The following is a 17161-nucleotide window of genomic DNA, read 5'->3' as shown; positions in this document are numbered from 1 at the left end:
TCTCGAAATAGAAATCAGCTGAGCGAGACTAGAGCGCCCCTCTCGATCGACGGGTAATTACGAGTTCCTGCGTGAAGCAGACGGTATCGAAAGAGCTCGTGCCGACAGGCGTGACCCTCCTCCTCACTCTCGTTGCCTCCTCCTACTTTCTGGAGATTCTCTTTGTTCCCCCCCCCCCTCTGCGGCCTACCTTCGATTCACCTCCGTCCCCTCCGTTCCGACGTCGTCACGGATATAGGCAATAACCGTGGCACCTCGTCCACGTCGAATTCCGAGGAGCCAACCCGATACGCGGTCGCGCCGAAAGCGATACCTTCCGGTCACCTCCTTGCACCTCCTCGTACACGCGAACAAACGAACGGAACGCGCAAGGATCTCTCTTATCGAAGCTCCTTTTTCTCTCCGCTTCTCTCTCTCTCTCTCTCTCTCTCTCTCTCTCTCTCTCTCTGGGCCCGACGACATGACGGAACAGCCGCCGCGTCACCCTCCGACGCTCACGCGAAGAACCAGAAATGCTGATGCCGAGAATCTTCCGTCGTTCTTCATGGTTAGCCGGTGCGCGCCTCGATCTCTCACAAAGAACTTTGTGTCTCTCGCGGATACGCTTCTTCCTATGTACAGCCGTCTCGTCGCACCTTTACCTCATCTTCTTTTTCTCGGTCCTTGCTTGGCTCGCGCGGTCCCTCCTCTGGCCCGTGGACCAATAATCGTAACATCTCCCTCGGAATTCCAGGGAGCGGACAGCTCAACCCGGAGACATCGTCGTCTAATGAGAAAGAGTCGAGAGACTGTCCTCTCCGTGGTTCTCCACGGAGACCGCGGAGCGCGCACCTCTTCCGTCCTTCGACGAGTGTGAACGAGCAAGCACCTACGAGATGATTCATGCCCATGCCTATCCGCGTGGAAAACGAAGACAGACGGGAAAAGAGAGGAAGAGGAGGAAAGAGAGAGCGAGCGAGAGAGAGAGAGAGAGAACTCGTGTGATCCGCTCTCTACATGGGTACATAAACGTTCGCGCACGTCCGTGCGCGTAAACAGTCGTCGCCGGAAGAATGTTAAGTGCTCATTTTTTACGACTGCGCGTCGTAATTAATAGTAATGATGGAATAAATCATTGTGAGCTGGTGACATAAGGACGGACGATCAGCGGATGCGATAACTGTGAAAATTTAGAAACGTAAGAAGTCGCAATGTACATTTGCTGCATTCGTGGTCACTTTGGTCAACTATACGCAAGAATTGAATGACCACGCTGAGAGGATCGTACTGTTAATACATAATAACCGCACTTATTAATTTATACTATTATTATCAACCGTTGATTAATAATGGTAATTATATGGCGTATTAGCCCGCAGCGAGAAGAACCTCACACAAAACGTGTGTTTCGCTGGTGAGTACCTAATGTGCGGTTTGCGTCAATACGCGTTGAACGCGAATTCGCAATTACGCACTTGAGCCGGTTGAAAAAAAGGCGGAATGAAAGACAAGGTTATTCTAACGGCATAGAAAATAAGCATGTACGTAATACCGGCGTTCGACGGTGAGAATCCACCTACCTACCTACCTACCTACCTACCGAGAATCTCAAGACCGCCTATAATTTTCCTTAATTAAGACGCATCGTTTTAATCATAAATTTCACGCTGACCGAGAGAGTCCAATTTTCTTCCGGCCGAGAGCCGGAGAAAGAGAGATGTATGCGGTTGAAAAAAAATTATCATATTAGCTGCCACCGGTACGTGGCTATCCGGCAAATCGAGAAATATATGAGAGACCAAATGAAAATAAAGATAAATACTCGCCGTCGACCAGCCCGAGTCATCGCGCACCTGAATGCCGCTACTTTCGATCACGTGACGCTTTTAACAGATTACTCAGGCTTTCGATACAGGCAGAGGATATAAAAAGCCGTGATCCTGCGCACACAATGTGCATATGATTATTTCACAGCGACGTTGTCAGTAAGGTGGTCAGACTCTTAAATCGTTTGACTAATTGTGTGTTCGGCAGGTTCGAGGCACACTGCGCGGGATCAACAGTCTCTCGACGAGAGAGAGTTTCCGTAAAAAATTCGACAAACGTTTCGGAGAGAGTCAACGAAGCATAAATAATTCGAAATAATAAGACGGTGACGCGCACGCGCGCGCGCGCGCGCGCGCGCACACTCGCATACACGCGCACAACGCTCGGACGCTGACGTAACCGTCGCGCGCTCCATTGCTCAACTAGTTTTATTCAAAGAAAATACTAGATTCTGGGTTAATGAGCCGGGATTCTGGTGCTTTAGAAGCAGGACAGAACACATACACACATGCGCGTTGCCCAACCTGCTGGCTGCGTTCAATTTGCGCCGTTTAAACGGCGCGCACATGGCGGTCACGCGACCTCGCGCGTTTTCGGAATTCGGCTGCGAACGCGAATTGTCGGACGTTGTTGCCGCGGGCCAACCGCCAGCCCGTTGAATTCCGACGATCTCCCCGTCGTGGAATAATTATTATCGACGTTTCTCCAACGGGTCGAGGACGCAATTGCGAGACAAACGTATTCTCTCTCTCTCTCTCTCTCTCTCTCTCTCTCTCTCTCTCTCCCTTTCCCTCTCTCATCGACGAATGCGTCGCCAGTGAGATTCCTTCTCAATGGAATCCGTCGGTTCGCGCCGATACATCTCGCGGGCTGAATCTCATTACGAACGACGTGAGAGCCGACGCGAGATCGCCGTTATGTCTCACCGCGAGCATCCCGCTAATGGAGCCTGCGCGCGTCTCATAAGTGGAGAAAAGTATTTCAAGTACATATGTACGCGAGTGATATAAAGACGCTGATACTCTCTCGCGAAATCGCTGCGTAACCGTCCCGCCGTCCGCGGGAACCATCTGGCGAGAGCCATCAGGATACACGCGATGCAACCTCGATAATCGCAGTCCCGTTTGAGTTCAGTTTCCCGCGCGTTTCCAAGGGTATCCTTGTCATCCAGACATCTCCAGTAGCGACGAAACAGAAGGAAACGAGCGTTACTCGTCTTTGCTCGAAAACACGGTTCCGCTATTGGTACCGTTTCTTTTCTTTCTTCTCTCTCTCTCTCTCTCTCTCGCTCTCTTTTTTTGTCTTCTCTCCTCCTCACCCGGTAGACCCGGTATTATCGAACGTTCGGGCGGCGCGTGTAGGTAAGCGTCCTAATTCGTCAGCGTTAGAGAGAGAGAGAGAGAGAGAGAGAGAGAGAGAGAGGCGGGAGTGTTGTTTACATCAAATTACGGTGCGCGGACGCCACATCTGGTGTGCCGCCCGCGGCATCACCTGGCGAGAACTTCTGACCGTGCCGTGGAGAAGTCCGTCGCTTCAGGGGCGGTCACGTCTCGTCAAGGGGCCACCAGGCTGGTCGGTCGGGAGGTAACGACCTGTCAGGTCAGAGTGCGCGTCGGGCGGGGATCGCGAGAGAGATCGGCAGGAGACCGATCGTTTATATTCACTACGGGAAAAAGTCACCGAGGAAACGCACGCGTGCGCGCGCTCGCGCGTCTCTACGTCCGAGGCTAGGCGGCGCGGCGGCGCGGCGGCTGCTTGTCGTGCCACGACGCGATCAAACGAGCAAGAGGGAGAGGAGAAGGAAAAGATCCCCGGTCGAGATTCGATCGATGCTCGACCATGGCTGGTGCTGCTGCTGCTGCTCGGTTTCGTCTCGCACGTAGCTCGCACGTAGACCGAACGCGCCACCAGCACGAAGAACCTCGCGCACGCGTGTACACGAGAGAATCGCCGTGGTGAGAGAGAGAGAGAGAGAGAGAGAGAGAGAGAGAGAGAGAGAGAGAGAGAGAGAGAGTCGGTGCTTGCGCACGGACGTTCTCGGGGCTTATATATCGGCTTATAGCCGAGAGTAGTCGAATCGCGTGTTGGCAGCGACGTGCTGGAGTTCCGTGTATCCGCTCGGTATCGAGACGCAAGGCGGGTAGAGCGGCAAGTTGGGAGGACAGGCTGGGAGGCGGCGGAGAGGGATCTCGCAGGGAGAATGACGAGGTGGAAAGGAGGTGAAGATGGACAAGAGTGAGAGAGAGAGAGAGAGAGAGAGAGAGAGAGAGAGAGAGAGAGAGAGAGAGAGAGTCACGAGAGGATGCTGGAAGCGAGAGGCAGATGGGAAACGCGACGGAAGAGAGTTGGAACGACGACGACGATGACGACGGCGACGGCGATGAGGACGGCGAAGAGGGATGAAACGGAGACGGATAGAGAGAGACCGAGCGAGAGAGAGAGAGAGAGAGAGAGAGAGAGAGACCGAGCGAGAGAGAGAGAGAGAGAGAGAGAGAGAGAGAGAGAGAGGGAGAGGGAGAGAGGGTGAGCGCAGGAGCTGAAAGAGAGATGGTCAGAGATCGAGACTGTTCGGAGGAGGAGAGTGGATGCTGGCGAGCTTCTCGATGGACCACCTACCGTTCCTGATCTGATCTCTCTCCGCTCTGTCCGTCCGTCCGTCCGTCCGTCCGTCTGTCCGTCCGTTCGCTCGCTCGCTCACTCGTCCATCCGTCTGTCCCTCGCGCTCATCGTTTGAGGGTCCCGACTTGGACCCGCGCGCGCTCGCGCGACCCCGCTGTTCCCATCAATAACGCTTATAATATCTAATTAATCACGAATTATCTAGATCTCTCTCCTCTCCTCTTCTCTTTCTCTTTCGGTGCGAGGCGAGGAGAACGGTCGACGCGTCTCGATATCGCGAGCGGCGACGAATCTGTATCCCGGATAAGGCGCGCAAAGGACCCCCGAAAAGGACTTTTCAAACGCATCCTTTACATTCCTCTATCATTCAGAGTCTCTCGACGCGACCTCCGCGAGGATCTGTTCGCGGTCTCACGCGCACAATAGCGTGTTCATGGGTGCGAACGGTGAAAGTCCACGCTCGATTGGTACAGCCGGTGTAGCATTTGATGCACCCGAGAACGATTCGGCTTATTAAAATGAAATATGTAAGTCTCGCCAGTGTGTCTTCTCTCTCACATGGCGAAACCCGGCGGATTGACGCGTGTGGTAGGTAACACGCGTCCGGGAAAGAGAGAGAGAGAGAGAGAGAGAGAGAGAGAGAGAGAGAGAGAGGAAGAGGGAAAAGAGACAATCGCGTCTAATACCTACGCTACATCTCTTCCTCGTCCTGCGATAGAGACGCACAATGTGTCCATACGCGGATAACAATAAGCGCCACCGCCGGCGCGGTATTGCGCATAACGCGTGTTATTCGTCGAAGTCGATTCTCGTCGGAAAGTGGTTAGGCACGTAGGAGGCACGTCGCCCACGCGGTATACGATACTTATTAGACGTACGCGAGACGTAAGTAAGTAAATCTGCGGAAGGCGTAATAAGTTTGCGTAAAGAGCGGCTATCTGAAACAATGCGCATGAATAAGCGCGGGGAGATGGCCAACGACGCTTTACGTCGTGTGTGTGTCTATTTTTGCGCATGTCGCGTGTCCACGCAGAGATATATATAGAACCTTCCGCCTAGACGCACACACACACGCTCAAGCATTACAGGTATTCGCGAGAATCGTGCTTTCTCTATCAGCCGTGTTAGAAATTTGCGACGATATCAGCGTCGCGGTGACGGATATTCTTGTAAGTACTTCACGTATTTAATTATCCTTAAAAACGCCCACGTACAAAAGGGAATCATTCCGGGGATAGCGACAATGTTTCAGATTGCTGCTCTCCCCGAAGAAACGGACTGGAATCCGTTCACTGAAGAAATTATTAGTTTTAATTTAAGCCGAACCACCACACCCTTCAATATTCCACACAGGATACAATCCGATACGAATAATTTTTGGTCGATTTAGCAAGGTATATAGCGAAAAGACAAGTTGATCGTAACGCTCGAACTTCCGCGCGCGATAAGAAGGCACTCTGTGATCGATTCTCTACGATCTCGACAAGATTCGCGATAGGACGAGTAGTGAGAAAAGGCGAAAGAAGAACGGCTCTCGAGTCTCGAGAATCGGAGCCGGTCATCCGCAGGCTCGGCAGTTGCGAAAACGTGCGCGGAAGTTCCTGGGATTCCTGGCGCGTCGCGCCGACACGGCATACGTGTCGGGCACGACAAGGGCCAGGCGATAGTCGAGCGGCCCAATTAAATCCGGTTGTACAACCGTGCTCTTACGCGGCCGCGAGCAACGCGAGATCGTAGTAGGCGGGCTAAGAGGGTCGTTCCTGTGCCTAATGTCGTGGAACCGCGACACGGAAAACTAAATATCCGCCACGGTCGCTGAGGCGACCGTGGCCACGGTCGGCCACCAAACGAGGAGCGACGAAAAAAGTCAACTTAGCGCGGGCCTAAGAAGCGACGGCTAATCGAGCAAATGACACGCTCGTGGTGCGGCCATCATCCGTGGAGCGGCTAGACACGCGAGCGTGACGGATCGCGTCGAACGAGGGAATTAAATTCGTTCGTGTCCGATCTCGAGAGAGAGAGAGAGAGAGAGAGAGGGAGGGAGAGAGAGAGAGAGAGAGGGAGAGAGACCTCTCACCCCGGCTCCTCGCGAGACCGCCGGCGTATTTTTGCGACGCCGCCTGTGCCGCTCGATCGAGATCGACGAGTTCGCGCCGCGCGATCGAAAGCCGCCGAGAAACCAAAGACCCCGAGCAGATCCGCGACGAACAGGTTAGGGAAAAGGAGGAGGGGAGGGAGACAGGGTGTCTCATTAACCCCGGCGTAGAATGATTACGCGCGCGCGCGGGGTCGATGCATTATATATCCGTTGTTTGAAGCGGAATTAACGGTAAAGTGGACCGCGCGCGCGATACGGGAACCGATTCATGAGGCTCCTCACCTCGTCGGCGTTACAAGATTGAAGACTGGCTCTTAAGACATCAGTGCGCGGTGTTTGTACTACATCGTCTATAAATCTGAGTCGGCAGTCTAACACCTACCCCATTATAAAAGTTGCGGCCATAAAAGTCCTACCCTTGCACCTAACATGTCCGCCATTATTATTTAATAGTCCCATTATTGTAATTGATAAGTAGCCGGGCCTTGCTCGTAGAGGAAGCTTGCGGTAGCCGACACGTTTTATTACGTCGACTGTTACCGGGGGCGTGCGCGCGCGCGCGCGCGCGCGCTCTTCTTGCCAGTTGCCTTAACGAACGAAACTGCTCGACGCCGCTTGATAAGAAGTCGAATTATCTAGACCCTTAAGGAGTCTGGCTTCCCCCCGAGAACCGATACCTAAATTACCCGCCGCGTTATATGCGCACCGGCTTATTACGTTCGCGATCTAGCCCGTTTGCTTATCGCTCGACCAAACTGCGTTGCCAACGAGAACGTACGAGAAGTGCGCGCCGCGTCAAGTGTCGAGTGATAAGTGCCGTTGAGGTGAAAGTCACTCGCAGGACCGACTGTGTGCGTAATTCATGAAGGCATTCTCTCCTCTCGCGATCTTTTCTCTCGCATCTTTTTCTTACACTCGGGTTGGGCTCGGAACTCGGAATGCTCCGAGGACTTTACCGAGGGGTTCAAGGACTCGAGGCGCAAACAATCGCGATGGCTTATCGACACGAGGGAAATGGTGCCGATGCCCTCATTCAGTCAGCCGTGAAAGAAACTTGCACTTGAAGATCGATGCCCCCCCCCGTGAGAATCGTCGATTGCAAAATTGTCATTTTCCTCCGAGGGATAATTCCGCTTCCTACGCGAGATTCACGCGCGACCGTTACCGCGCGCGGAAGGCTGCGCGCAGAGCAGCGGCGGCGGCTCTTGCGGAGGAAGTGCACCGGCGAGGAGGAGGATCGACCAAGTTCGTCCATCTCCGGTGGGAAGTATTACCAGAAATTTCACGGACGCTGCTCGCGCGGCTCCGACACGATGGAAGCGCGGAGACGACGTGGCTCGACGACTCGCCGCGATCCCCGAGTGCCCTTATGCGCTTGTATATACTAGCGTAATGATGGTTTATGGCCGCAGGAGGCACAGGGGCCCCCGTAGCGGCCGTGTTGGACATGCGGTAAACCGCAGAACGCAGCCGCGGCAAAACCTACTATACGGTGAAACGCCGCGGACGGAAGAATCGCGGACCGCGCTGGCGGTTGCCGGCGAGGCGAGGCGAGGCGAGGCGAGGCGAGCGCTCGCTCGCGGGTTAAGCTTAATTACCTCGTCCGGCTCGCTCTCAGCCTAAGTCTCATCCCCTCATCCTGTAAGGTCGCGTGGTCGCGTAGAATCGCCTTTCGTGCTTTCGACAACGGATGCGCCGGTTCAAATTAAGCAACTCCTCCTTTTACTCCTCCCTGACACACGGTAAAATCGATACCGCCACCGCCACCGCTGACGCTCGGCTGCTGATCCTTCGTCGCGCGAGAAGAAAGCGCGATGTAAAGCGTAATAACGCGGCTAATCGGAGGGACATCGTCCGTGAAGAAGAAACTCGATTCTCGATGGTTTTCGGCGAAAAAAGTTAGCCCAAGAATGCTTGCCTTCTGGGGGATCGCCTGATGGTTTTTATGAACCAAGTCCGCGTCCCTACCACGTTCATCCTTTGGGCGCAAACCAAAGTCGCCTTTCGTTCGTCCGTCGCGTAACGATGGCGGGACCGAGGCGATTTGAATAGAGCATCCCCCAAAGTTCCCCGCGATGGGAAGAGCGCAAGGTACCAACTCACCAACGCACGATAATTGCGTCATTAATTACGATAAGCGGAAGGGGGGGGGGAGGAGGGGATTAGACCACGTGTTACTATCGGTCGCGCGGCGCGAGATTAACGCGATCGCAAGCGGTGATCACGGACGTTGCCGGCGTAATCGGCGATCGACGGCGGTATATCGCGACGTGAGCATCGCGTACGTAAGTACGTAAGTACGTACATACACACGTAATGTACGTACGTACGTACACACATACGCGCGTGCGTGCGTAGAAACGACACGTACAGAGAAACGTACGTGGTGTTCGAGGCGAGGTTCAGGGCCCGTTTCGTTTGATCGAATGCCGCAATGATTGCCTCGACTGATATCTGCTCCCGCATCTCTTCGGCTAATGATTATTAGCTGTAAGTCCTTCTTACCTTACCTCACCTCACTTTCGCCCCCCCACCCCGCGCGCGCGTATTCCCTTCGTATTCATATACAGGCGCGAGTATGAGATCGCGGATCGTATCCTTACGGTACAAACCGACGCGGTCGGATCAGCTCCGCGCGCTACTCCTCCTCTCCCACCCACCCACCCACCCACCCACCCTCCCTTCCGCACTCGCGAAGATATCGAGTCATCCAGGTAGGCAGGCAGGCAGGCAGGCAGGCAGGCAGGGAGGCAGGCAGGCAGGCAGGCAGGCAGGCAGGCAGGCAGACGAGCGAGCAAGAAGGCAGACGAGCCGGCAGATACACCTTGCACGTATCGGGCCCGATCGAATCCGGGGGATCGTGACTTTCGATTCGTGGTGTAAATCGAGCGATGTAATAAAGTCTGATTGCAAAATGTATCGGGCGCACGGCATCGGGGGTTGAGGGGAGGCAGGGGTGGTACGTGCATACACACACACACATATAGGCGCGTACACGTTAACACACGTGCGTATCGGCCGCTGACGCTTGGCGGTGTAATGTGCACGTTTGTTAAAAGTACTTCGCGGTGGGCGCACCGTCAGTTGGATTTCGCACGTCGCGGAGAAATTCATCGCGCCGCCGACGGCGGGCAGAATCGAGCGTTGATTTCCGTTTTCACGTCGAGCGTCGACGAGCCTCATCAGAATCGATTACATGCGTTCCGCGCATGACGCACGGCACGGCACGGCGCGACGCAGCGCGGTGCGGCGCGACGCGTTAAAGTCGCGCCGCGTACAACGCATTAACGAGCGTTATCGCTCATCAATTATCGTTATTTCGACTACTAGCGATCGGCCGGTCGATCTCGCGGTTTCGTCACGACGTGTACGACCGTGGCACGAATAATTAACGATCGTACGGTCAAGGAGTCGAGTCGAGCCGTTTCTTTCCGCTTCTCCCGCGCTCAACCGACCAAGCCGGCCGGCCGGCCGACCATTAAGATCGCGGCGGGCCGAAACGAATACGGGAGATCGATCGGACGTGTATCGGCGAGAGGTCGGCGAAATCAATGAAATCGCCCAACTACTCGCTACGTCGCCGAGAGCAACGCGCGCGTCGTCCCTTTAATCACCGCGCGAGTACGAACGAGCCGTGTGTTGCCGTGCGTGCGTGCGTGCGTGCGTGCGTGCGTGCGTGCCCGAAGAGTTACGGTAATTAATAACTGCGTACATCGCGCTCGACATAGTTCTGTCGATTTTAACTGATGGCGCGGGCCTTCGGATTCGGCTTTCGGTCTTTTACGGGCATATTAGCCGCTCCGACTCGTAAATATCGCGCGTGAGGCGCACAGTTGGGGAGCCGAGGGGAAAGCTGGCGCGAACGAGAGCAGAGCAAAGTTGAGCGGTGCGCTCGAAAGTTCTTCGTCAATTACAATTGTACAAAGCTACGGAAAGATTTGCTGCGATATCCTTCATCTGTCAGGTTTGTTCGAATGTTCCGCAAATTCCGCGTATTCCCGCGGTAAAATATAATCTCGATTTTATTCCAAGGAGTATGGGAAGGAATATGGGGGAATGAACGGTACGGTAAATTCTCAATAATAAAATTACTAGCTGTCACATTTTAACGAGAAATTTTTTGGTTTTTCGTTGCAGGTGTGGCGTAGCGTTTTATATATATGGCGCAATTATTTACTGTACGAAAACGAGCTCACAGCTCTGTACAATCGCGCGCGCGCGCGCGCACGTGGTCCTTACAATGATATTTATGACGCGAGTAACTCATCTCGGCATTTATGTACAATGTATATACGCGAGAAATATCTGTACACAAAAATATGACGAACAATAAGGTTGGATCGCTTCGTTTACAGCGGCGCGAGCATCCCCGGGTCTCCCTTAATTATCGACGTCTGGAACGATTACTTCGTGACTTGGAAATAAACCGATAATACATACGCGCGGAGTTTATACCGGGCGGATCGTTGCGATAATTAATAACTCGATTCCCGGGCATCGACGCCGCCATTCTAAATGATTGTCTCTACTTTCGGCCGCAGTTTAGACCTCAGCCCCGCTGTCGTTATTAATCGCGAGCACCGTATGAATCATTGAGGGGAGCGAGACGCGCGTTGCAACGCAGGAGCGAGAACGTTCTCACTGGGGTGGATTTTTCGATTGGAGCGGAGGGAACGCAACGCGTGCGCCGCAAGTCGATACCGACCGCGAGGTTATTGGAATTAATAACTCGATATCCCGGCGCGATTCCATCGATTCTCGGTAATCCCCACGATCCTAATCGGGCTCACGGTCATCGCCGAGAAAGGGTGAGCCGGATCGAGAGAGAGAGAGAGAGAGAGAGAGAGAAGAGGGAGTTATCGTTACCGTGTTATTGTTATCATATCGTTATTATTGTCGTTTGCGCGCGTTGCGGACGAGTGATGGATCTCGTCCGTTCTCGCCGCGTGCGAGAGGAGAGATATCTCCAGTTCGCGGGATCGAAATTAATGACGGCGAATCATCGGCGCGACCTATCGATCCCGATCCATCCCGCCAACCGACCGCTCGATCGCCGATTCCGTTATACATCTCGCCGATTTTCCGGGGTCTCGGCGGCTGCCGCCGCCGCCACCGCCACTGCTTCACGTCGCGCGTTACCACTTCGGTATTCGACGAATCGATTCCACGCTCGTTCACGGCGTCTGTTACGCTGCCTTGGACGTAAGCATTGCGGAAGCGATGCCCCCCGGCCGATGGCAGCATATCGTGAGAGGGCGCGCGGCGTTTTCGGATCCACTCGAGCGGCTCTCTCTCTCTCTCTCTCTCTCTCTCAGGAGAGACCGCGTCACCGCGACCGATCGCGCGTTCCCCTTCGGCGAAACTGGTAGCTCACGCAATTTTCCATACATCCGTGGAGAAAGAGGAGGAGGAGGAGGAGAGGGGAGAGGGGAGAGTGGAGCGAGCAGGCCGTAATTAACCGTAATTAGCGGGATTCAATCTACTCGTATATTCGGCCGGACTGTTTTATCGTCTCGGCCGTATCGACGGAATTAAAGATGCCCCGTCGAGATTTATATCGCTTGCTCCTGTAACCCCGCGCGCTCGCGCGAGTGTGCGCGCGCTCGCGCGCGGGCTTCCGTTCGTGTTACTTCTACGGGGGAATTGATGGGAAGGAGCACGTGAGCGCTTCCTTTACGTACAGCCTCGCGTAGAATCATGCGGTAAATTAGAAATTGCGGGGGTTGACTGATGAACGCGATGTACGATTTGCGTAATCGACGCGCGTCCGGAGGCGAGCTTCAGCGCCGCGCTCGCGTACTGTGTAAAAAATAAAATCAATGTTTGAGCCTTAAAACCAATGTTTAAGCCGTATACGCTTATACCGAGTGGACATAAATACGGTTATTACTTCCCGGCGTCGAGAACTGCATGACTGTACACGCGTTTCCGACGCGAGTATCCGCCAACGAGTCTTCCGCAGGCGACTCACGTTGTCGGCAGACAGAGCGAAACGAAAAGAGCCACGTTTGACACGTGCGAGAGAAGCGACAAGTGTCCTCGTGTTCGATATCCTGCTCAGACGAACCCTTGTCAGTAGCGAAGAAGGATGAGAAAAAGGAGGGTGCAGCACCCTCGATGTGTTGTCCTGATCCCCTTGCAAGCTCTGGTGCGCCATCATGGATGGCCATCGGATGCACCGTGCAAAAGAAACACAATGGAACGTCTGTTCTTTTCGCAGGATAATGGTTGGCGTGTGCCGCCTATTCAGCCGCTGAGTCGAAATTCGGGTTCTTCGTTAATTTTGCAAATTTTCAGCAGCTGAATATACATCAGACATTCGGATATTGCTTTCCGCCGCGAGATTTAGCGCGGAGGGTCGAACGAATATATACGTGTAAGTCTAATCGGTGCGCAACATTATCTCATAAAGCGCGCTGCGCGTGCGAAATTCAATCCAACCATCTGGACGCTGACATGTGCGCGGGGCGTTTGAGAGAGATCAGCTTGCCGGGCGACAAGCGTCGCTCGCGAGCGAATACGCATCGCGCCGTGCGTGCCCCATGCTCAAGTGCCCATAGAACTGGCAATCGATAACCTGCCTGCGCTCGGTCTCGTCTTACACACGCGTGCTGAGAGAAATACGGAGAATTAACGAGGCCGTGCCTCGAGCTGCTGGACGCAAATCGCGAGTCGTGCTTTTCCGCGCGCTTCCCACGGGACCCCGCCGATTGTCGAGGATATATTATCCGGCGCACTGTGGCGCTCCGCGCGTGTTTCCTTTCTCATCGAACGGGGAATCGGTCGGGGTAAGTTTGCAAAAGTGGGACAACCGCGCGCGCGCGCGCGCACGGATTGCGTAACGTTATCTCGAACGGGTCCGTGACGTTAATCTGTCCGGTGGAAATCCGGGCGCTGACAAGGCGAGCTTGAGAGATCGGGCTCCGATCGCGAGACGGGAACGTGGGACAGGTAAATACTTATCGCGCGTGGTTGCACGAAGGAGTACGCTGAAGCCCGTACGAACGGCCCCTGCGCGATTCATAGCCTTCGGGTCTCGTCTTACATTTAGCGCCGGAAGAGCCGTGTACCCGCGCGCGCGCGCACACGAAAGGATACGAGGCGAGAAGAGACGGCAGAAACACACAGAGAAGGATTCCGCGCTCTCTGCGCTCGCGTATATAAACGAACGTCCTCTCGGATTTCTTGCGCGTTGTCCCAAGTGGTCCCCCCCCGTCCAGGCACGTGGAACGAGCGCGAGAGAACGAGCGTGGCGCACGTGCGGGATCACGAGCAACCCCTAAAATTCATGAAAGAGCGACTTACAAGGCGCGACGGCGTCATGTCCCATAGGCGTCGAATCCTGCGATTGTGCATTTTTTCAACTCCCAAGTTCGAGTGTAAATCATCGTCGTAAATTTCTCATGCAAATTACGTCTCGGGATATCCGAGGACGAAATATCGTTTCGAACGCTTAACGTGCAAGATTCGAAGGAGCCAATAACCTTCATTATATTATATGTGTTAAATAGGACTTTTTTACACATGCATATATGATATATGATGATCTCGATATCATAAATATTTGTCGAATCCTTATTCCTCTCTCGCGCACGCAGGAATACGTGAGGAATCGTGAGTAAGAAAGCAAAGTTCGTCATCGTTGTCACGTCGAGACGAGATAAGCAAATCCGCACCACATCACGAGTGGAGAAGAGAGACGGATTTGCAAGATTTGCGAGCGATGAAACAGCAAAGACGGCGCGAAATTTACGAGCCATTGTCGGCGCCTATGTGCGCGATTGGGTATGCAAACACAGGGAAAGGGGGAGGAAGGGAGGGGAGGGGGGTGTATAGGGCAAGCTTAACCCCATTTGAATCGCCTCTGGCCTGCCGACAATACCGCGGTGATTGCGACAGATGTGTGTGGACGTGTGCGTGTCCCTTTAATAGAGAGCGTTTTCGCACCCCTCGGCGGCGCAAGCCACTCATTTCAAGTCCCTCCCCTGCGGGGACCGCTCCATTCATCGTTGAAAAGCGCACAGGTGCGTATCACGGGGATCCCATTGAGAGCAAAGGGTTAGGTTCCCCTCTTTTCCTGCCGCGTATTACGCTCGTCCAACGCTGGATACGGCTGGATACGGCTGAGATACGGCTGGATGTGTCGACGACGAAACGCTCCCGCCGGCGCCGGCGCCGGCGCCGGCGCAGGAGGCGAATTCGCATCTGGCATTTACGCATGCGATCGGCAACCGGCCGGCAGAGAAATTCCATATCAGAGTGACTCGATGCGGAAGCGAAATATAGCGCGTTCGCGATTAGGAAGTATCCCTTTCGTCAGAAGCGAACCTTGTGGAATCTTCTTTAACGTCGATCGTGCATTTGAGAGATCGAGAATCGAGAACAATTAGCGATCCGTACGCGGCTGTGCGTCTGTACGCACGGGTTTAGCAGCCGGTACGCGCCAGGAACTTAACCCGTCCGCGTTCGGACGGAGGGACGCGGCGTTATCGCGTGTTAAAGCGTGTGTGCGTGTGTTCGGTAACCCGATCGAAGGTGGGAGCCGTGCACCTCGGCGTGTAGCTCGCGCGAACCGGAGGAAGCATTGCTGCTGGCCTCGTAATATCTGGTGACTCCATCCGCGCCGATCGTATCGAGCGCGGAACATTCCCCGCGGCAAACGGGAGCTATAGGATAGCGCTCGCTGTGCGCAAAAGTGCACCGGTTCGGCGTCGCGTGTCGCAACACATCGCACACGTACGCGCACGCGAATGTTGTTGGTCGTGAAATACACACGCGAGAGGTGACGAGGAATTAATTAGTGAATTATGCTTTCCGCCAGCGTCAGGGCCGGTAATTAAATCAGCGAGATATACGTGTCGCGCCCGGGAGCTCGATAATTTATCAGCGTGCTGTCCCGCTCCTCGTCCCCTCGTTTCCTCGTCAGAGCATATGGGCGAGAATAAGAGCGATTCGACTTCGAACGTCTTCGAACGGCGCGATCGATATCGCGTGCGCGCGCGCGCGCGATCCCCTCGATATCCGTAATTTCCCTGAACACGTGCGCGTCGGAAGACAAGGGAGACCGTGACGAAGTGTCGCGCGCACGCCGCGCCGGCACGTCTCGTTCCGCAATCATCTCACGGAGGGAGACACGAAGACCCTCATTACGCCGCCCGTGACACCTGCCAGAGCGACTCGGCCGCCGCGCGTTTCCTCTCGAAACGATCGCGGAACGAGAGCGCGCGCGCGCGCGCGCGGCCTGATCGCTCTCCAGAGAAATGCGGTAGCGTGTGTACTCTCTCTCTTTGAAAATTCGCAGCGGATACACTGCGAACCCGAGTGTGTTATTTTCACGCGTATAAGCCGAAGCTTCCTTTACGCGCATCTTGTCGTCTTGAATCACGTCGATTAACGCGTTTAAGCGCGTTAAGTGTGATATCGAAATGCATCAAATGACGTGACGACAAGAGACGACAAGACAAGAGGCGTGAAGAAAGCTTCAGCTTATACGTGCTCAAAATAACACACTCGGCTTTGCAGTGCAGGGACGAGCGAACAAAGCTTCCCGTTATGCGAGATACGATAGAAATAACCTGAAGAGAAAGTCATAATTATTCGCGAGAGATATTCCGCGTAGTCTGTTGACGAGGTAATTTGAGCATGAGATTCTTCAACTATCTCACTTAACTCGGAATGTAAAATCGCTAATATGTTTGCAACATTAAGCAAGATTCAGTAAACCGCCGCGTTTCACACGTTATTGTATGGCGCATCATCGTTTAAACGTCTCGCAACGGTCAGTTACGGAAAACGCGCGTTGATCTCTCTCTCTCTCTCCTCTCTTTCTCTCTCTCTCTCTCTCCCCCTCGAAAACCGAGGGAGAACATCTCAGAAATATCAGACGCTCGCCGGTACCGGAAGGGTTGAGTTCCTACGCTGTTTGCGCCGATCCGCCCCTGCTGACCGCGCTGAAAGAGCGGCGTGCTCGCGCGTCCATACGGTAGGCGCACGCATAACAACGTGTACTTACGGGCGCGCAGGCGTAGGTTGGCGTCGGGGTAACCCGATAATCGGCATATCCACTGAAGGGTCCGGCGCGCCTATTAAGCTCCAATAACGACACGTAATAGCTCGGCCGTGTTGCGGCCGCCTCGCGCTACGATGGCGACGGCTTCTTCGGGGAAGTGAGAGCGAGAGAGAGAGAGCGAGAGAGAGAGAGCGAGAGAGAGAGAGAGAGAGAGAGAGAGAGAGAGAGAGAGAGAGAGAGAGAGAGTGTGTGTGTGTGTGAGAAGAGCCGAGAAGAGAGCTCGTTGCGCAGCGTGACTAAGCCCGCGGATGCGAAGCGACGACGCCGAGAGAAACGCGCCGGACCTCCTGGAGCCTCATCTCGGGGATCGCGCCCTCCGTGTGTCCATACAGTGTCCCGGAATTCCGCGGAATTCCGCTGTCCGAGCGGTCGTCCAGCAGCGCCACGAGGTTCCAGCTCCCCGCCTTTCTCTCCTTCGTCCCTTTCGTCCTTCCGTTCTTTCCACCATCGTTGATCGGGACCGGCCAGGCCACCCTGAAATTATGCGGTGCCCGTCAATTAAAAAGAGTGACCGGCGGCCTCTTCGCCCCTCCTCGCCGTCGTCGAGCGCGCGTATCCTTCTTCTTCCT

At 54.5% G+C, this 17161-nt stretch overlaps 1 pseudogene; it reads right to left on the bottom strand.

Moving 5' to 3' along the window:
- Positions 1-12353: 12353 nt before the first annotated feature.
- On the bottom strand, positions 12354-16891 carry LOC112588399 (uncharacterized; annotated as a pseudogene).
- Between the last annotated feature and the right edge of the window lie 270 nt (positions 16892-17161).

Source organism: Harpegnathos saltator, unplaced genomic scaffold (assembly GCF_003227715.2).
Source record: "Harpegnathos saltator strain DR-91 unplaced genomic scaffold, Hsal_v8.6 scaffold100, whole genome shotgun sequence".
NCBI classification, from domain to species: Eukaryota; Metazoa; Arthropoda; class Insecta; order Hymenoptera; family Formicidae; genus Harpegnathos; species Harpegnathos saltator.
The sequence above is the reverse complement of the archived record's forward strand: the minus strand, read 5'-3'. Positions and strand labels throughout refer to the sequence as shown.